The sequence below is a fragment of the Petromyzon marinus genome, chromosome 43 (genome assembly GCF_048934315.1).
Source record: "Petromyzon marinus isolate PM22_M1 ecotype Great Lakes invasive population chromosome 43, UKy_Petmar_22M1.pri1.0, whole genome shotgun sequence".
In the NCBI taxonomy this organism is placed as follows: domain Eukaryota; kingdom Metazoa; phylum Chordata; class Hyperoartia; order Petromyzontiformes; family Petromyzontidae; genus Petromyzon; species Petromyzon marinus.
This window is the reverse complement of record NC_133709.1, coordinates 5,175,288-5,197,014: the sequence shown is the minus strand read 5'-3', so window position 1 is coordinate 5,197,014 and position 21,727 is coordinate 5,175,288. Positions and strand designations below refer to the sequence as shown.

At 46.9% G+C, this 21,727-nt stretch overlaps 1 protein-coding gene across 7 annotated transcripts in view; it reads left to right on the top strand.

Annotated features, from left to right (window-relative positions):
- Positions 1–16,902: 16,902 nt before the first annotated feature.
- LOC116951503 (glucagon receptor-like) overlaps positions 16,903–21,727 on the top strand; it is a 75,792-nt gene continuing 70,967 nt past the window's right edge. For 2 of the 7 annotated variants that reach the window (XM_076073725.1, XM_076073726.1), the window contains exon 1: positions 16,904–17,117. The gene's annotated coding sequence lies outside the window, so the exon portion shown is untranslated. The other 5 variants (XM_076073723.1, XM_076073724.1, XM_076073727.1 and 2 more) reach the window with 4 other exon arrangements.

Below are 21,727 nucleotides of genomic sequence, written 5' to 3'. Positions count from 1 at the left end.
GTGGTAAGGAGTGACCTTTTAATTGTTTATCTCTTTGGCTTATGCCGTTCGTGTAAAATCAACCGCGGGCCACTAGGAGCCACGACGTTCAGCTGCAATGTGAAAAACATAAGCGATTATGGAATTGGGATCGTGATCCCCCAACATGCAGGAACAAGTAATTGATCACCGTGGGAGCGAATTGTTACACCCCAATAAGTTCTCAGTTTGATTCCAGAGCCCGGTTGTACATTATTTGCCTTTCCCAACAACCAGTTTAAAAAAATATATATATTTGAATTTGATTTTATATTTCCCACTGTATGTTCTTTCAATCAAGGCTATTGCTAAGATGTAGTTGTCTTATTGTTGCTTTGATTCAATGTTATGTTTGTCTTCCTTAAATAATGATACAATTGTATTAAACAATTGCATTAAACAATTGTATTGTGGCAATTCATGCTAACGTTAAGAATGTGATACTTCATTTGAAGCTTTTGTTACGTTGAGACGGTACGTATGGTAAACTATTAAAGACACTTACTAAACATTTATTTTTATTTTAGCAGGTAAGGCCCACTGAGCTATACAGCTCTTTTTCAGAAGCCACCTGGCCACAAATGATAGCTCAACGAAGTGGCTTATCGTGTGCAAATTTATTTATGAACTTCTCGGCTGTAAGGCGAACCACCAAGTGTAAGTACAAAGCACTTGGTCACATCTAGACTCTGTTGTGCATACCGTGTCATCTCATACGATGTACCCAATTTCTTGTGCAGGGAAATTGAGTTTTCAGGTCCATACGGCGTACAGCCGTTTCAATGCGGGGGTGGGGGGGGGGAAACACGTTTTTGTCTATTTGTTTGTGTTTCTCCCTCGTGATGGGACTTTGTAAGATGAACATTGAGATTTATAAGGGCACAGGGTGACCAATAAGGTCTGAATACTGTTATGTAATAAGGTACGGCACTGATAAGAGATTGACAGGTATGGTTGTGTCTTTAGTAACATCCAGGGGTCGACAGCCAACATAACGAGAAGAGACACGTGTTTCGAATTCGGTAAGAAACTCAACGTCAAGAGCCGCAATGCACGCGGTCTCCCAATGAATGCATCATGACGAAGCGGTCCTTAAAGAGCGGCAGGTTGCTGACCCCCTGCTCGATACGATGCAACGACGCGTCCACTTGAGGACCACGTGATGATACTTTTGAGTAAACAATGAATGAACGACGGCTGGGGGACAGCCAGGCGCCGAGAAAGCAACGGGATTGACTGAGGACTTGGAGAGAGATAAAAAGCTAATATGTAATATAAAAAAAACAAAAAAAAACACACGCTTTAATGAAATGTACCTTACAACTCGCACGACTTCAGGAAGTGGCCCCGAATCTTGCCATAACGTAAGGGGCTGTGGTGATTTACAGCCATCGTCAGTTTAGCGTGGACAATTATAGCCAAGCCGAAACATAACATATAAAAAAGAATGTTTTAAAACATGTTTTTTTATGATAGAATATAGTATTGTCATCAGTATGGCATAAGTATACCAAGTTTGCAGTCGATACCACATTGGGAAGTGGGTACAAATTGAGTTGCAATATTTGAGGATACAACAACAGACAGAGTGAGTTAAATAAAAGCGCGTAAAAAGATTTGGCGAGAGAGCAAGGAGGGGGAGAGAGGGGGGAGAAAGAGACCAAGGGACGGGGATGGTGGAAATGAGGAGAGGGAGGAGATTGGAGAGATTCGAGGGAGCCTTCTTAGAAGGTTCCTTCTGGAAGGTTCCAGGAGGAACACGCAGAAGCAAGTTTTATAGAGGGGACGTGACGGTGTGCTGATTTTTTTAAAATCTGAGAGCTGTCCTGCGTGGAACGAAAAAGTTCCCTTACCAAGGACGACTCGCGTGGACACTCTTGAACGTAGATCTTACATTAGCTTCGCGTACGTTCGAGTGATTAGGCATGCGCGCTTATTTATAGTGGGTAAATGTGTATGCGTGTGTATTCTGTGTGTTTATGTACTCGTGTGTTTGCATGGGCTTGCTGCTTTTGTGTTGAAGTATGCACGGACGCGCGTGTGTGAAATGCGCGCGTATGAAATGCGCGTGTGTGTGCGTGCGTGCGTGTGTGCGCGTGTGTGTGCGCGCGTGTGTGCGGGCCACCCACCCCCTCGTCTGCTGTTCCGGCCTTCATAGGTGCTCGTTAACAGCACTTGCCCCTACAGTCTGTTAAGGCTATAGGGGGATCTTTGTCGTTTTGTGTAATACGCACGTGTGTGCAATACGTGCGTGTGTGCGTACGCGTCTGCGTGCAATACGCGCGTGTGTGTGATACGCGTGTGTGTGCGCACTTGTGTGTGATACGCACGTGTGTGCAATACGTGCGTGTGTGTGTCCGTGCGCGTGTGTGTGCAATGCGCGCGCGCGTGTGTGTGATACGCGTGTGTGTGTGCGCTTGTGTGTGCGCGCGCGTGTGTGTGATACGCACGTGTGTACAATACGTGCGCGTGTGTGCAATGCGCGCGTGTGTGTGTGTGTGCGCGTGCGTATGTGTGCGCGCGTGTGTGTGTGCGCTCCGAACCTTGGTCGCATTCTCGCTCACGGGACGATTATCTGAACCGGTCCTGGGCCTTCCCTAAGTCGACTCAGCCTCCTATCAGCACATAGTCCCGTGTGTAAATGTCGCCACTGGGGAGACAAAGGCGGTCGGGCGTGATACTGGTCACCCCACCTCCGTGTGAACCGCTCCGGCCTTCATAGGTGCTCGCCAACAGCACTTGACCCAACAGTCTGTTAAGGCTATACGGGGTATATTTGTCTTTGTTGCCTGGGACTGTTGTTGTTTTGCTGCCTTGCCCAAATGTAGCATTTATTGTTGAAAGTTCGGCTACAATGTATGCACTTATGCAATTTGTTTACTCATATATCTTTTAATTTCAGTGACTTGCTTCCCTTTTCGCTGCATGAAAACTAAGAATAGGTTTTAGCCCTTTCTGGCAATAAAAGATATCCAAACGCCAAATAGAAACCTTTTTGCAAGGAAACGAGTCTGCATTAACCACACACAGAGTACTTGTGACAAAACGTGCAAAACAAACGCGCTACGATAAAGTATGTACTGTTCGCGTGTTGGCGCTCTCTGGTGTGACACTGATGAAACAAGGCCACGAAGAAGGCTGTCTGGTGTAGGCAGTCTAAGGACGGGGTGCCTTGCAGTAAATCTGAAACTTGCGAGCGAAAAGCAGACCTCGACGTGATAAATTCATTGCATCCATTCGTGTGCAATTTGTAAGGCCGCGGTGACACACGTAACTTATTTCATTTAAAAGGCTATAATCCCTTGTTCATCACGACGTCCTTTTTTTTTACTTCGATGTCTCAACAGCGTTACGGAGATCGCGTTACGCGAGGGTTCTGCCTTTGTAGTGAGGGTTGCGAGTTGACGCCGAGGAGGGGCGGAGGAGGCGCCTCAGGCCCTCACTTTCTATAAAGAGACGTCAAATTTTGAACGCGTTTGTGTAAAAGTTGTTTAATTTCCGCGCGACCTTCTTGTGCATTTGTGTAAATTTCCACGTGGGCATGAATATTAAAGAAGGGGGGGTGGGGGGGGGGGCTCTTTTGCAGTGACGTCGTACGCGGGACGGACAGACATTTCTGGGTGATTATAGTAGGTGATTTTGGGTCACATCGCGCAAGTCAAATGTGTGTCATAAACCCTCCTCCACCAGACGCAGCCAATCAATAAAGTTGTCACGTGAACAAACGTGCCAACCGATGACTGCTTCAGTACACCAGTGCGCTGGCTAGTAATCTACAACATTTTACAATTGGGGACAAACATTTTTGTGGATTTCTCTCCAGCACACCAGTTTGCTGAAGTGGTAATAAATTACCACTGAAGGTACCTCGGTCGGTCTGTAATTCACGTGATTTTCTCTCAGATATTCCTCAGACATCTGTTCACGTTAAGCGGTCTTTTTGTGTGAAAACCAGCTTCATGCCAAGCAGAGAAGGCTGGTCAAAACAATTCAAAAACAAATTTTCAAAACGTTTGGATTTAATGGAAATAATTAGAAAGTGTAATGTATTTACTGTACATGGTCTCTGTTCCATCGTTTCACTACGGATGAGTGGCCTTTTTATGTCAAGATAACGAAGTGCGGGGTCAATCCGATTAATGAGGAATGTGTAAAGTTCATAAATAACCTAGGTAAAAAAAAAACACATCGACTCTCAACCACAGTCGCAATGTTCAATATATATTTTGGTATTGTTCCTGGGATAAAATCAAGGTCTTGGAATGTCACTTCACTCGCACGCACACATGGGGTTGAAAGTTCAAATATGCCACTGCTTGGAAATGGCACCCATAATTTAAGTATCTCCCGAATAATCACATTTATCCGCAAGTGTCTTGTCTACAAAGAGAAGAGGAGGGAAGAAACGTGGCTTGTTGAATACGTACCCATACCTGTCATCACTCCAACGCAGACCATTTATAAGGGCTTCTTCCCTCCAGCTGAACGTGGTGCATTTCGTTAGCACACTCGAATTGCTGCCCAGAGGGGCACCGCTTTGATTTCATCACTCGGCGTGCTAGTTGCAAATTATGGCGCAGCTTTCTTAAAATCGCCCCCGCCCTCTATCCACTCAGCAGCATAAATGGGTACGACACAGTGAGTCGATCGGCAGGCCGCGTGTGGTGGGATAAATTGTGGGTATTCCTGCCTCTCTCTTTAGGGGTTTAACGATTAACCCCCCCACCCTAGCCCCGCCCTCCACCAACGAGCCTATGAATTGTCACAAAAAAATATATGTATTTGTTGCGTCTCATTTGTATTCTCTCACTTCCACCGTTGAGTTAGCCCCATTTGCCTTAACGTATATAATTTGCACTCAATTGTGATGCAAAGAAAACCATCGAAACTTACGCACGATGTGATTCATCTATCGCATTACTCGATGCTTTGATGCACCGTTACCCCATAGCGATATATCTAGGCGATGGAGGTGTCATTATATTTGTAAGTTGTAAACGTATACTGTAAACTTGTTGACTGTGTACTTATAATAAAACAATATATATAGCTTCAGCATAGGGACATCTCTACAGTGCACGCATGGAACACGTGATCATGCAATTTTAAAAATATATTTTTGCTTTACCAAGAATCAAACTCACGTCAGATGCTTTCCAACATGTGTTCATATTTGGAAGGTTCTCATTTTCAGTGTGGAGACTGGCAGGTAGAGCAACTCTCAGGGCTACAGCTTGTTGACATATTTGCAAATACAGGTATTTTTTTCAATCGCTGGATTGTGTCTTCAACACCCCAACAATTCACACCACTTCACCCCAGCCATATGCCTCGTCGGTGGCAGCGCACTGGAGACCAGAGGACAAAGAGTACATGAAATGTTCTTAATTGTCATAAGAGAAAACGGATTTATAAGTTACGGTAAATTGTGGAGTCCCTTAAGTCGGATTGGAAGTCCCACTCACGTAAGAGTTGTTGCTAGGGGCCCACGTCATCACTCCCACTGGACCAGCCAATCACCAGCCAGGAAAACAACAACAATGCAACACGGCCGTCATGACGGCATCGTTCCATATCTAAGGTACGGTAATTATGTTTATGTTTCGGTGTTAATGTTATTAACAATGCCAGTAATTTAATACGTAAGCTTTCATGACCAATGATATGATTCATGAGTAGTTGTTTTTTTTTTCTGGATAAGACCTCCACCACCTGACATAGCCTGATAAATCGGGTTACCACGTGGCCATACGCGCAAACTTATTTTTTCAGCGAACCGGTCATGTTGAAAAGAAAACAAACATGACAATGATAAACGACTAACCATATCCGTCGTTTCGCTGGGGGATGAATTTTCTCATTAATTTCATTATGCTATTAGTTACAGAACGTCTTACAAGTGGTCCTGACCAACCCCGAAACATATCACAAAAAATAACAAGTAAAACGTTTCGATTTTTACTTTACCAGGTAAAGCCCACTGAACTGTTCGCTTCTTTTTCAGAGGCTACCTGGCCACGAACAACAGCTCGACGAAGTGGCTTATCATGCCGAAAACTAACAGCAGCCAAATAACAATCTAAACTGGCGCGTCACTATTCACCCTAAGTTACGAAAAGTTTCGCATCTTTAGCTTTACGCCATTTGCCAGGGCGCGCCGTGCGAGTCGTTCTCTGTTCATCAGCCCAGGCTCACGCGTGTACACTTGGGGGGAGGGGGGCGAGAGGGGGCACACGAGACGTCGTGAATTAGCGTGTCATTTGTGCCGAGCGACAGTGACACATGTGCGGTTGGGGGGATGGGGGGGGGGAATCCGAACGGCAGGACGAAAGTAAATACGCTCAAGACCGCTTGACGGGTTGGTTGGGGTGCAAAGTTAGACGAGGCCACAGGTCAGGATGTGGGACTTTCCTGTGTTTACTTTTCAAGGTAACAAATTATGGCTGTGTTGCGGGGGCGGGGGGCATGGCTGAGGTCGCTGCGTTGAGCACGGCACGTAGCTTTTTGTGGGGGGGGGGAGGGGTTGATATTCTACTGGTGGTTCTTTCTGCTGTGAAGGGGAAGTTGGGTTTTGCTTACGGGCGCGCTCAGCCGGGGACATTAAGATGCTGAAGCTATGGTTGCCACCAGTAGCCTAACTATCGCGGGGCAGGCAGGGGGTGCCTTGCCCCCCCCCATCCCCGCCCCCCATGGTGGCCAAAGCTACTAGTTGGGGCCACTTTGACAACCACCATGAGATCTGTTTTCAACAACAGTGTAAAAATAACAAAATGTAAAACTGGGCGCCCCTACAGCGTTAAACGTTCGAGACCGTGAGCATAATGATGCGATCAGGCAAGAGGGGCTTCGATATATAAATAGTCTGGATGCGGCCCGTGCGAGACAAATGAAACATTGGGACCCCACTTGTTAATGTCGCCACTACGGCACCGGTTGCCACCTGTCCCGGTTGGACCAGGCCCGGGATTAGCATATTTGTCCGCGAGGCAGGAATTGATTTCTACCGAGGCTTGGCGGTGGCATTGTGTTGAATTTTATGACATTTTACTCCACAGTCAATACCACTGTTGACCCTTAAAGAAAATGTATAATTGGCAACGTTTCGGACAATGACCCTGTTTCATAACGCATAAACACGTGATATATATTGCTGGACATTTGTATATGTGTGGCAAACGGAAAAAAATATCTGGTTTGACTCATGAACTGTATGAAATTCCCATGGCAACGCTTTATAAACTGTCTACAAACCCAGAGCAGATATCTCAATCGCCGGTACCACCTCCAGTGCCATATCTTTAGTTGCTCCAATGTTTGTACGTGGCCAATAAACAGTGAACTATGCCATATAATTTTGAAATTAGTGGGGTTATCAAGTAACTCTTATTAGCCGTCTAAATAAATGTCCATTAAGCTTTGCTCCCTTAGGTGGCATCGATATTTGATATGGCCCGTGGACTTAAACGAGCCAGCACAGAGGGGAGTAAAAGGCAGGGGGGGGGGGGAATTTCTGCTTAGGACATAAATATAATCAGTCAGTACATCTGTGACAAAAAAATACATCTTCACCTAAAAGACAAAAAGTATGTTTTACACGTCTCGTCAATCACCAGATCAGTTTCTGGAAGTGCTGAATTTCTGCAACACTGGGTCAATTGGCACCATCCCTCCCTCTCTCTCACACACGGACATTTCTTTCTGATGCTCAACAAAGTGTACTTTGATGTTTCTAACTTTTCATATATATAAAACAAATTGCAGTGCCACATTCAGTATATGCATTTGTACATGACCATTGTCCTCTCCATCTATTGATTGCCCTGCCATCACAATGCCGAGAGAGATGCACAACTATCACTCTACTGCAGAGCGGTACTCTCTCATTTGTAGCCCTGCAAATACTCGCTGACGCCACTTCCGGCGAAAGGGAGGGCCTCCCCGCTCTAGAGAACAACTCGAGAGGGTGTTTTGGACGACTCTTCCACGCTGAAGACGTGGGAGCGACCCACGCATTACTCCACCATGCGACCTACCGATCGACTAACTGTGGTGTCTCCCCGGGGTTGATATGAATCGGGGGGGGGGAGGGTGTTAATAAACTTGCATGATTGTTTCGACTGCCGCGTCGGGCGATAGAACCGGCGACCTACAACCACCACGTGCTACCGATTATACTACCACGGCATCTTATCTCCTATCTATCCGCATGGAAAATGAGACGTGAAAGGGAATGAGTTTTACTTTTCACTTTGATGAAAGGCGTTTTTTTTTTGGGTGGATGTGATTACTCGCGTTGATTCTTATTCTTATATTGAAAATGTATTGAGCGCTTAACTAAAGAAACAAACGGCACGAAGGGGTGCATGAGATGGCAGGGGCGTGCAGGAGTATGAGAATTGGTGACCGCGATAGAGCGTAAGTAGGGGTTATGGAAGAGTAAGTGAATTTTTGTTTAAAAAAAATAATAAGATGGGTTTTTATTTTATGTATTTTTTTTACAAATTTTGTCATTCGCAACCGGGCGGAGACCATCACCATCTCTATACGCGGGCAAACGGAAAACCAAAATTCACAACCGCGATCTCGCTAGGTCATTATTGCGACTCGGTGCTTCGACAGGAATATGATGATCGTTTTGAGTCGGACAGTCCCACCCTCCCCCGCCCCCCGCGTCTCTCGCCTGGCAGGAACTTGTTGAACGTGTCAGCGACACTTTCTATTTCGCGAATGACGATCGCGTATCCCAGCGCTTTGCGCGGGCGTCCGTTCGGCGAGTGACCCCCCCCCCCCAACGCGAGATTGAGACCAGCAATTGTCGTCGCGAGCCCCCCTTGCACTTTTCGCTTTGCTTGAGTTGACAAAGCGGGATGGATCCATCGCAGCTTCAGGCGCGTTCTGAATTCCCATGTTGACTCAGCCGGGAGTAGAATGTACGGGGAGAGTCGTTGACAACAGGGGTCGTTGCCTCTGGCTCACGCCAGTGGCGAGCGATAGATAAAGAATCACAGAGCTCGGGCAATGTTGTGGCGCCGGCGCTCTGGCTGCCTTCCGGCTTATCTGTGGTTTCGCACGCCTCTGAATCATTCTCTCTTTCTGAATCGTTCCCTATCTCTGAGAGTGAATGAAAACTGTGAATTACAAGTGATCTCTATGGAGGGCCCTCTATAGGCTATTTTGGCCTCTTTTATATTATATATTCATTAACATATTCCACCGTAAATTGTTTTAACTAACATTTCAACTGATGTCACATTTTTTAAGTATTGCTGAAGGCCCCCCCCCCAATCCCCCCGCCAGCAGTGGCGTGAGCAAGAAAATAACAGGGTTGAACCTTTATCCAAGCAATGACTCCAATCATACTACAACAGCAGAAAGCAAGTTTTGCTGGCTGGATCAATGCATGAATTCCTGCCTGACTGGCGTGCAGCCAGTTGCGCTTGCGCGGTGGCGAAATCACCGCGCACGTCTGCGTGATGATGTCCCCGCATTCTACAGAATTGAGCCATGTTCGTGCGTGCTGACATCCCCCCCAACCCACCCCCGGCTCTATATCCCGTGCAAATGCGAGGGATACGCTATTATATAATATACAACAAACTATACATTTAAAAACAAAAAAAAGTGTTTGCTCGATGGCTGGCTGATGGGACGGGTGGGACGGAGGGACGATCACGTCCGAAGCACCGCGCGCGGCACCGCTCATTAATCGTACACAAAAAAAATGATAGAGGGGGAACGATCAGTGAATGTACGAGACACAATATCGCTCCAGATTTGCGAGGCGGTCGTGGATGAAGGAACGTTCCGTGAATCTAGTATTGGCTATCAGCACATGTCGAGTTTTCCGTGGTTGCGTATTAAGTCGCGTTGCAGCAGGGGGGGGGGGTTGGTGGTTCGTGGTAATTGATTGGTCTATTTATTTATTTAGCGGTGGACCTTTGAAGACCGCGTCCGATTGGCCAAAGCCGAGCGGCGGCGGCGGTTCTGAGTACAACATCGCTTTCTGAACAATAATGAGAAGCTGCTGCCTTGCTCGGCTCGGAGCAAACTCTCACTCCTCACTCACTCATGCGAGCCGAACGCGAAATTTCATCTTGACTGAAATTGACCGATGCCGTAAAACACATTTCTATTTTGTGTTAAATTGCTGCCCGTAAAAAGATGTTAACTCCCCCCCCCACCCCCCATTTTTTTTTACACACAGTGATTTCTTGAATAGTTAAACAGTCGTGACACATTCCCCAGATTACAAGTCGCACATTTTGACACGTGCTTGGAAGGAAACGCGTGGGGTGTGTGCGCGTGTATACGCGTGTGTGCGCGCGCGTGTGTGTGTGTCACCAGATTTGTATAACCATGTTGACATTGGGCACAATATTTATTCATGATCACGTTTGCTGACTACATGCCCCAAAGAGGCAAAGTGTTCAGCAACTAACGGCACTATTAGAATGTGTAACGCTTCGTGTGCGTCTTACTTTCGGGAGCATCAAAAAAAATCCGGAGATATACGCTGCTTTTTTGGGAACTACAGCTCCCGATTTCCGTACAAAACTTCGAATCAGTCTAAATAAAGAAACAAACAATAATACGAGTATAAATAATAATATAGTAATACGAGTATTATTATTATTATTTGTTCTTATTATTTGTTTAATGATACCCGTATTATATATATTTTTAATATGTATGTTTTATACGTATACAAAGTTCGAGCCATGTTTCTCTTTGCAATTTCTCCACGTTTTTCCGATAAACACAAATAAATTCAATCTAGATTTGAAGTTTTCGTGACTGAAGGGATCCATACTCTTTGGTTCTTTCGGTAAAGTCACGTGGGTAGAAAATAAAATAAAAATAAATGACTTCGGCAAAAAAATATTCTTGCTGTGGGTTTTCCCACCTGATGATGATTCCTTGTGTTGCAATCGAAACGTCGTGATTTATTTTTTTTATTTAATTTTATACCTACGTGACTTTACCGAAAGAACCAAAGAGTGCACAAATAAATTGTTGAAATTTGATTCGCTTAAATCGGTGGGTCTTACTGCAGCCTTGCACCCCATTGGTGCTCTCTCGTATTTAAAAAAAATAATGTTAATAAATACATAGGGTAAAGTCACGTAGAAGGGGAATAGTAAAATAATGCAAATAAAACAATACAATTCTCACGAGGTTTCGATTGCAACACAAGCAATCATCATCAGGTGTGAAAACCACAGCGAGAACATTTGATAAAAAGTGGCGCTTTTTTTCCTAACGTTAGCACCACATTTTCTTGCCGTGGTTTTCACACCTGATGACGATTGCTTGTGTTGCAATCGAAACGTCGTGAGAATTGTATTGTTTTATTATTATTTTATTATTTCCCTTCTACGTGACTTTACCGAAAGAACCAAGAATATGAATCCCTGCAGTCACGAAAGCTTTAAATCGAAATACATAGGGGTTTGATGAAACAAAGTAAGTTGTAGGAATAGGTTTTACCCTTTTAACTGGCACAAAAACTGACACCTTTGTTCAAGGCATCATGTTTGCAATAACCACAACACAAGCAGTCAAGTCAAACATGATGCCTTGAATAAAGGTGTCAGTTTTTGTGCCAGTTAAAAGGGTAAAACCTATTCCTATATCTTGTTTCTGGCAAAGGAGGTCTCATAAAAGTAAGTTGTAGTTACGTGCCGCTGCTTAATCTGTGTTTCGATGATAGGCCTTCTAAAAAAAGTCTGTCCATGTCTCGCACCCCCAGAGAGGGCATCTCGCACCCCCAGGTTAAGAACCGCTGGCTTTAATAAAGGTCCCTGACGGTCGATAAATGCAGTGGATGAATTTTGTAAAAAAAAAAGACTTGGAGGAGGGTGGAGGAGGCGTGGGAGAAGCCTCGTTTGTTGGAACCCAATGATTGGTGGGTGAGACGGTGTGGCGATGGTGGCACGCGCCTGCGTGTTCGATAGAAAATCCCCGCGGAAGCGAATATCACAGAACTACTGGCGACCCCTTTCAAATTACACATTTTTCATCCGCTAATCGTCAACGCAGCCTTAAAAAGAAAAACAAACAAACATATACTTGGAGATGTGTCTTCATACGAAGAAGTACCATTGCCTGAAACGTCACCAACTAGATATATTTCTTCGAACACCGCAGTGTTGTTGACTAATGTGTTGTGATTATTCTTATTTGTGCTTTATGGGCCACTGCCAACGTAGCGGCATAAATAAAATAATGCATCGCGACCACTAGGAGGTGCTGCTCTTTTCCCAATGCCGCGCTGCACATTTTCAATTTTACGGCAGCGAAACTGATTAATTATGTCTACTGTATACGGTGTATATTTTATTATTTAAGTCTACTGACTCGCTTACACGCAAGAACACGCGTGCCAAAAGCAGGACGTCACAGAATGTCATTACCACTAATTACTTAAGCGCTTTTGTTTAACCGGTTACCCGTGAGAAAAAAACAAAACACACACCAAGTCCACGTCTATCCATCCAATGGACATCTCAAAACACCAGCAATTGTTACTTTCATGTGTGTGCTGAACAGCTGCGTGAGCTATCAACAGCCGTCGCCCCATATCGTAAACTCCCGCAGTCTGCCTGCGTAGCCTTCAACGGAGGGACCGCACAACGACACGGACACTCCTCTACCAATGCCCTCTCGTCCTGGCCAGCAAAAACCTCGACATTGGGCATTTAGCTCCCGAGCACATTGCTGCTGCCGTACGCAAGCAAAATAAGTATCTGTTACACCCTCCCCTTGTCCCCTCCCCCCCCCAATATTATCTCCCTATCTTATCTATCTAGCCCCACACCCTCTTCATGTGCCACTCTCCACATCCATTTGGCTTCATGTCGGCCTCGTGATAATGCACCTAATGTCTACAGACCTATTCATCGGATTCTGGGAATACTTATATAGGGCACCATAATAGAGGATTAGTATGGAAAAGGCGTACCGCGTCGTCGAGTTGTAGTGCCTTACGCCGATAAATCCCTACACCCAAGCCAGCCAGGCAGTGTCCCGGAATGTATCGGGTGAGAAATTAAGCCCCCGAGTGTTTAGAGAACGGCACGTGGAAGGGGATATCGCAGAGCCACTGCCAGACCACGAACCAATTGAGCATCTCGGTACGCTTGACTTTCGCTCGTCTCGTGGTCAGTGCGCCTTACGCTGCTGCTACAAGTCCCGCAAAGTATCGAGTGAGAAATTGAAACCCCGCGTGCGACCCCCCCCCCAACCCACCCACCTCCCTGTAGCACGAGAGGAAGAGCGGTGGTGATCGCAAGGATCCGCAGCCAGGGGCTGGTCACTTTAAGATGTTTTTTTTTATTGTTCGTGTTTTTGTTTTTCATGTTTGTTGCGGGTTGCACCCGATTCAAGAGCCGAATGGCTCACAGGGCTATACCAAAATAAATGGAACTATGAAATGGCTGTCCGTGCGGTTGCTTGTGCCACCGCACGGCAGCAAGTCTCGTGGTGGAAGGGCGAATCGTTGGAAGCTGGTGAAGCTGGGCTGGCACAAGCGCTGCGATAGCCCTCGCAGGAGAAGCCCGGATCGACCGGCGAGCCCCGCCATGCACCTGCACAACAAATGTTTTGACGCCTCCTTATTTGTTTGCGAAACTCCCCCCCCCCCTCCCACCACTCCCAACCTTAGGGAGACTAAGGACCCCCCCTCTCTCCCACACCCCCAACCCCGCTGCAACATTCCCCCAGTGGTGAGACAAATCTAATAACGGATGAGCCAAGTTCCGATTGCTCGGCGCACCTCCGGCATAATCCGACACAGAAGATTCCTGGCTGCCCTCCTCAAACCCCTCCCCCCCCCCTACATCGCATCCCTGGCACACGAATGATGGCAGCGCTGGCTGACGGGGGATACCTGATGATGCTAATGATGATGCTAATGATGATGGTAATGATGATGCTAATGATGATAATAATGATGGTAATGATGATGTTGTTGCACACATGTTAAATTGGGCATCCGACTGGACATCTGTGACCAACTGGATACCTGTGGAAAAGAGCTTTACAGCTCATCGGATTCCTCCAGTATGAATACAATATTCTGATTGTGACCAGTTAAAACAACAACAACAACAACTGTTGTCACCCAGAACAAAACCGTGGGACAGATGACTCACAAGAGACAAGAAGGAGGAGGCGGAGGAGGAGGCGGAATCATCAAAGCGATGATTCACCACACCGCTACTCCTGCCACAATTATAAAGCTGCTGCTGCTGGAACGTCAACATCAGTCTCTCTACGAGTCGCTCGCTTTGATCGATCGTTCCACCACCATCACCAACAAGTGGCAGGGGGGGGGGTGCAGCCAGGCAACAACGAAACTCAGGGCGGTGATGTCACCACAGCGCTTGTGTCAGGCGATGTCGACTTCGAGGTCACGTGAAGTGTTGACGTGCACGCATCACACACACCAAACAAACTAGAGACCAGCTCCCCCCTACCCCGTAAAGCCTTTTAGAGGCTGATCGGGCAAGTGCTGCTAGCGAGCACCTATTCAGCCCGGGATGTGGACAAGAGGCGGTAGGTAGCTAGCACCACGCCCGGCCGCCTTTGTCTCCCCCATGTGCTTATGCTTCCGCACCGCACCAGCTACCAATGTTTCAGGGCGGTTCGACCTCGGGGAGGCAGGGGGACCGGTGCAGATAATTATCTCTGAATTACTGTATTGGTCGTGAACGCGAATCGAACTCGAATCGCCGGGTTCGTAGCGCAGTGCGCTAACCACTGCGCCACCGCTCCCGACAAACCACTGTGCCGCAGTATATACACACACACACAGTGTATACGCACACAGTAAAGTATGAGTTTTGATTCTAGTGTGCTGATCTTTGAAGGTGCATTGAAAAATGTTTGATACTCCTACTGATACTCCTGCTGTTATGGAGTGATTCATGCTGCCAGCTATGGCTGTAATGTTTGGTCGTGCATGTTATGTATATCATTTATTGTTAAATTCGAATCACAGTTCCTATGATGACTGTTACATTGTTTTTATAGCTTTATTTGGTGATTTCGAAAACGTTTTGGTTTAGCCATATTTGTTTGCTGTAGTACAGAGTTAGACTGATAACTTTAATCTAAATTGTCTTATGGTTGTTATTGTTTGACTTGCATCCCACTGGCATTTTTGTACACAGAGTTGATACGCGGTGCTTTTCTGGAAGACGTTGCTGTTTTTTTCCTGGATTTTTCTGTTTGCGCGATTCTGGAAGACTTTGCTGTTTTTTCCTGGATTTTTCTGTTTGCGCGTAGTCACTTTAAGATGTTTTCTTGTTCATTTTTTTGTTTGTTGCGGTTGCACCCGATTCAAGAGCCGAATGGCTCACAGGGCTATACCTAAAACTGAAACACAATACAGTCTTAAATAAGAATCCCACTCCTCCGTCTACATGATCTAAATGAGCTCAAGTTTCCCCCTGAAGCACGTGACATTTTTTGGGCACCCCCAACTCTGAATCCCTCCATTCACCCCACCCCCGGAGATAACAGAGACGCTGTTCTGCGCAGCGCCCTTCGTTCTGTTTGCTCCTTCCTCCTCTCTCCCTCTCATCAACACCTTTTTATTCCAGACATATTGGTCCTCCTCCCCCTCCTCCTCCCTCCCTCCTCCTCCCTCCTCCTCCCTCTTCCTCCCTCCTCATCCCTCCTCCTCCTCTCCCCTCCCTCCTCATCCCTCCTCTCCTGCTTACCCGGCGCTCCTTCTTTCTTCCCGGTGGTCATCCTGGAGCCGTGTCTTTTTTCGTTGTTCTTGACGACTTCCGTCCGGGGATCACTTCCTTCCCTTTGCCGGTCATCTTGGCCCCCTGTCTGCTGCCATTCATTCCCGTTTGGTTGCCCCCGTAACTTTTCCACCATTTCCCTCTTCATCCCCATTCTTTCTCTCCTCTCTTCCCTTTCCCCCTTAGTTTTCAATTATTTTCCCATTCATTACATCATTGACTCTTCTCCCCTCTGTGTTGTGCGCCACGGGTGCACACCGTACACAGTTGTATAATTATCAATCTCAGAAGTACGGGATTCCTTCCTTCCAACCTCATTGATACTGGACATCTGTGAAAAATAAAGAGCTTCATAGCTCATCGGGTTCCTCGAGTATAAATAACAAGACCATTCTGATTTAGACTCTTTGACGGAACGATATCCCCGTTTAATTATTGAAATTCTGGACGATGGCCAGCTATAGGCGACAATAACAATGGAGCGGGTAGCCAAAGGAGTATACGAATGTTGGGACATTACGTAGTCCGCCAGGGAGATGGAGCGATTAAATTAAACGAACCTCTAAGTGCTGCTATTAGCAGAGACAAAGACGAACCCGGCCTCCTGAGTTCAATACCCCCGGTCACATCAGCGGCAAGCATCAGTGACGAGAGATGTCTGTGATAACTGCACCGGTCGCGGGACCTCCCTTAGGTCGAGGCAGCCTTAAATAACTACCTGGTGCTGTGTGTACACATTAGCAATTCACGCGGGAGGCCAAGGAGGCCGGGCGTGGTGCTGACCATATCCCCCCCCCCCCACTTTCTCCGTCTCGAGCTTAATGGGTGCTCGCTAACAGGACTTGTTCCGACAGCTATATGCTGTCGGAACAAGTCCTGGCTGTAGCGGTGGAGAGGTGGAGGCGGTGGTGGTTGTAGCGGTGGAGAGGTGCATGGTAGTGGTAGCGGTGGAGGCGGTTGTGGTGGTGGTGATGGTGGAGTTGGTGGCAGTTGTGGCGGTGGTGATGGTGGATGCGGTGGTGGTGGTAGAGGTGGCGGTGGTGGTGAAAGAGATTGTGGTGGTGGCGTTGGTGGAGGAGGTGGTGGTGGTGACGGTGGAAGAGAAGGAGGAGGAGGTGACGGTGACAGTCACAAAGCGTGAGTCGTGGAGGCTTGAGGAGTTTTTATTATAAATCAGAGCCTGCGAGCCGAGAGGCTGGAGCTAGCGGAAGGGAGGGAGGGTGTTACCGCCTCTCCTCCTCCTACTCCACCTCGCGCAGAGAGCCCAGTGCGTGCGTTGCGTGCGTTTGTGATTCCTCGACAAGGAGACGTCGGAGTTTCAAGGCTTTTCACGTCTGCGGCGAGGCGAGTTTCGAATTCCCTCGGCGCGTTAAAGCGAGACGAGTGTCGCGTTTTATCCGCGCGCGGCGATGATTGGTTGAACGATTGACGGCGAGCGACGTTTCGTTGAAATTGTTCTTCTGCGTCGGTGATGGACGGCACACGCTGAGATGATGCGACCGAACGGTCATCAGTGGCGGTGAACATTTTACTTGTCCGGGTCAACTCGTTCGAGAGTTTTAACACTTGTGGGCAAGTGCTCGAGTTAGGTATGTTTGCACGGCGTTATAATTGTTATTATTTGTAAGTTTATTACTGGGGAAGCGTCATGTACTACGGCTGTATGGTACAAGGGATCGTTTTATCAAATGGACACACACAGCGCAAACATTTATCGTATTCTCCGGAGTATAAGACGCACCCCCCCCCCCCCATGTTTTTTAAGTAAAAAGTTTGGTCGGGGGGGGGGGCGTCTTATAATCCGGTACACGTGTGACATGACATGTCACACGTGGATCGGGCACGAAGTTGTGTTGCTCATCTTACTTTGCGGGAGCGTCTTATAACCCGGACTATACGTTAGTTACGTGACATTTTAACACCCTCAATATGCATATTACTGGAAATGTTCACGTAGAATTTGAGTAGACAGTACTCACTTGTATATGTGTGTAAAAAAATAATTTAACAACAAGTGCTTTTTAATGATCTGGTGCCAGTACGTGACGACGTGCAGTGTTTTAGCGAGTAAAATTAGAACGTTATAAAACAATGAAAATAATAAATTAAGCTACGTAGAGAGAGAGAGTTGAGTATACACATTGTAATACGATTTACCCCGCACCTCCGATTAGCACGGTTGGCTACGTACGGTGGGAAAGAAGTTCAGCACACATACGGCGATGGAGACAAATGAACGCTCACGCGCAGCCCTTTGCCAATCGACTGCCGGATTAAAGCTTCCCTGTGCCGTGTCGGTCATATGTGTGATTTGGCCATACTTCACCACGCTGATCAGTGTGGGTTGACGAAGGGGTCGATTCTGCGCTCGGCTAACATCAGTGGCGAAGAAGTAAACCGCCCCCCCCCCCCACCTCCCCACACTAATCAAAGTGGTGAAGTATGGTCAATAAACCCTCCCCCGTAACCGTTACCTCGTCGGGAGGTATTCATCCAGCAGTGGATTGACAAACGGCTGTGAATTATTCCAAATGTATTATACTGCATGTACTATACTGTATATCATGCACAGAACAGTGTATGCAGTGTACGTAAAATATGTCTGTGCGTTTACCATCAGTGAAAAACGTACGCTTGTAACATTGTAATGATCTATAACGATATAATGCGTACTGTGTCTAATGTTGTAATGACATAAAGCCATGAAGTTGTGAAAAGTGACGGCAAAAGTGCAGCCCTGCAATTAACATAGAGGCCTCCACTACTAGAGAGAGGGCGCGCTTGACAGCCCCCCCCCCCCCCCCCCCCAGAAGGGTAATTTGCCTACTCTTCCACGCTCTGTTAGACGTCTTGGAAGAGGTGGGAGTGACCCAGGCTTAGCCTCACCACACGGGACCCTCCGGGAGGATTTACAATAGAATGAGTAAGCAGGCAAAGCGCAGACGTTACTCCATATAATATGTGAGTTACAATACAATTGTACGTAACATAGCACAGCAACAGTTCAGCCCTGAAATGTCTCACGCCACTGCTGGACGGTGTAAGTACTCCGTTATTCGTACTCCGTTATTGTTGAGACATTGCAATCCACAATTGGCGCTCGTTTGCTAATTTATTTAGTTGGTTTGTGTACGTGCTGTCGCATGTTCATGCGTCTCTTTAAACTTTCCTCGTGTTCCCCTGACTTTCCCTTCCCCGCGCGGTTAAACTATTAAACTGTGTTGTGTGTGTTTAACCGGGTGAGAGCTCCTACCGTTTAGTACGCTTGGCTACGTACGGTGCGAAAGAAGTTCAACATACATACGCCGTAGGACATAGTAACCCTTGTACAAGAGTGAGCTGAGTGTCCAAATAACGACGGGCCACTGTTGTTGAGCGAACATTTTGTGGCCAGGTCGCTTCTAAAAAAACAAAATCAGTTCATACCTCGGTGAGCTTTGCCTGGTAGGATGGGGATGGTTTAGTGATGTATTTGTATGTGTTTGGGTGATTTGTTCACCTTTATTGTACTTTGCACGACTATCATTTCAGTTTAGTTTCAGTTTTATTTATTTGGAATAACCCTGCGAGCCATTCGGCTCTTGATTCGGGTGCATTTATAATTTACTGTACACAAATTGAGACATCCCCTACAAAAACTATAAAATATACCAGGAATGGCACCTTTTGTTTATGCTGCGTACGAAACTGTGCAAAACAAATCCCATTTTGATGTTAGATCACAATAACTATCATAATACAAATTAGATTAAAAATCTAAGTCTAACTCTATACTAAATAAAAAAAATCGGGCTAAACTAAACCTTTCTAGAAATTACTAAAACATTGCTATAATAACAATGTAACAGTAATCATTAAAAATGTGATTGAAAGTTAACAATAGCGACATACATAACATATATTACTAAACCTAGCATCCTTCGCTAGCTGCATGAGTCAATCCATAATCGCAGGAGTAACAATAGTAGTAGCAGCACACTATAATCAAAATACATGATAATTTATCATGTTGTGCTGTTTGTCGTTGTGACGTTCTTGTCCCGTGCCCCATACTGGACACGGTGAATAACCATTCTGATTCTAATTCTGAATAATGCCGTGGCATCACGGCCACCAACACTGGACTTAATCTAGAGGTCGTCGGTTCGATCTCCGGGCACGGCAGTTGAAACAATGGCACCAGTTTCTCATATGACCCCCCTCCCCCAACCGTGCCCCCACCTCTCTTCACCCAGCAGTACGAACGGGGGGTATAACGTGTGGTGGAGTAGAGTGTGCACACCCTGTCACCTGCGTGGAAGAGTAGGCCAAAAACACTCGACCTTCTGCAGAGCGGGCTCTTTAGAGCTGCCCGTTCGATCCGATCTCCAGGCGCGCGAATTGCAAGAGTCGGACAGTTTTTAGTTTTTTTAAATATCCCCTTCTGCGTCCAAGCAAGCAATCAAAACGGCTATTAACGGTAGGCACCACGGTAGGTGAGATGTTAACTACCTCGCCTGATGTGCAACGAGGTCGTCGGTTCCATCGCGACCCTGACGCCTGCTGTATAATTGTGAGTTTGCGTCTCTCTCTCTCTCTTCCCGTGGATTTTTCTCCGTCCTCCGCTTCCCCCCCCCTCCCTCCAGATTTTGTGAATCGAGCGTTTTTGAGTATTTGCCTCCCGTGCATTTCCACTTGATGACGATAAAGCCACTTTCGTTGAGCTGTATCATTTTGTGATGGCCAGAGTCGCTTCTGAAAAAGAGCTACGGAGCTCAGTGGGGCTTTACCTGGTAAAGTAAAATAAAATGTTAACAAGTGGATTGCTGCGGGGTAAAGCGTGGGGTAACCAAACACAAATGAGCCTCTTCCAACAAAACGTCTCGCGTGGAAGTGTCGGCCACAGATCCCTTCCAGGAGTATGCTCTCTTTCGATATTAGAAGTGGTGGCGTGATCGAAGCAATTGAGCGAGCGTATAATTGCTATTACATTTAGCGGAAGGAAAATTGTAATGGGGGGGGGGGGGGGGGGTGGAAAGGTTAAGTCCACTCGTTCGCTGTGCGCGGCTTGAGTCACATTGGAGCTTAACAATGGAGTGGCGGTGTGGGGTGAGGGGGGTTGCGCATGCCGTGGATGTTCGCACTTAAAAATGGGTCGCCTTTGGAGGAGAGACGTGGATGCAGCGCTGTGCGGCATTCCATTCGGGCTTTTGCTTTTACAAAACTAAACTGCCGATCAATGCGACATTGGAGCACAACAACGGCCTTGCATTCCTTCGGGGGTTGGGTGGGTGGGGGGGCGGCGAACTGATGTGTTTGGTCGAAATAACAATTCAGCAGCGTTTTCACTCAACGCAGACGAAATGCGGGCTCCTAATAATTCGCATTACTTGAACGGTCTCCATCTGGCGACAGCAGCAGCCACGGCCAAATCCACCGCTGGATGAAGGCCTCTTCAAGCAGTCGCCATCTCTCACGATTCCGCGCACGCAAACAAATTGCACGTGTAGCGAGCACCCTGCACACGAGCCGATTTTTAATCGCTCCATCTCCGCAGTGCACGCGTCCTCGGATGCATTCCATTCCGTTCCTTGGCTGCCACCCCACAGATATTCTTTGACAATCAGCCACCAAGCTCTCGAGATGTGAACTACCTCGCTTGGTATGCAGGAAGTCGTGGGCCCGATCCCGACCCTGACGCCTGCGTATGTGTAGTTTGTGTGTTCTCCCCCATGGTCGAGTGGATTTCTGCTCCAGATTTGCCCTCTGGGGTTTTCCCCCTCCTCATTTCGAATCGATATGTGTTTAGAGTTTTTGGTTGCTGCCAATTTCCGCGCGATGGGCCACTTTGTTGAGCTATCATTTGTGATAGCCAGGTCGCGTCTGAAATGAGCTGTATAGCTCAGTGGGCCTTACCTGGTGAAATGAAATAAAAATAAATATTTTTAGTTTAGTTTTCCTGCCCAAGCCCGCAT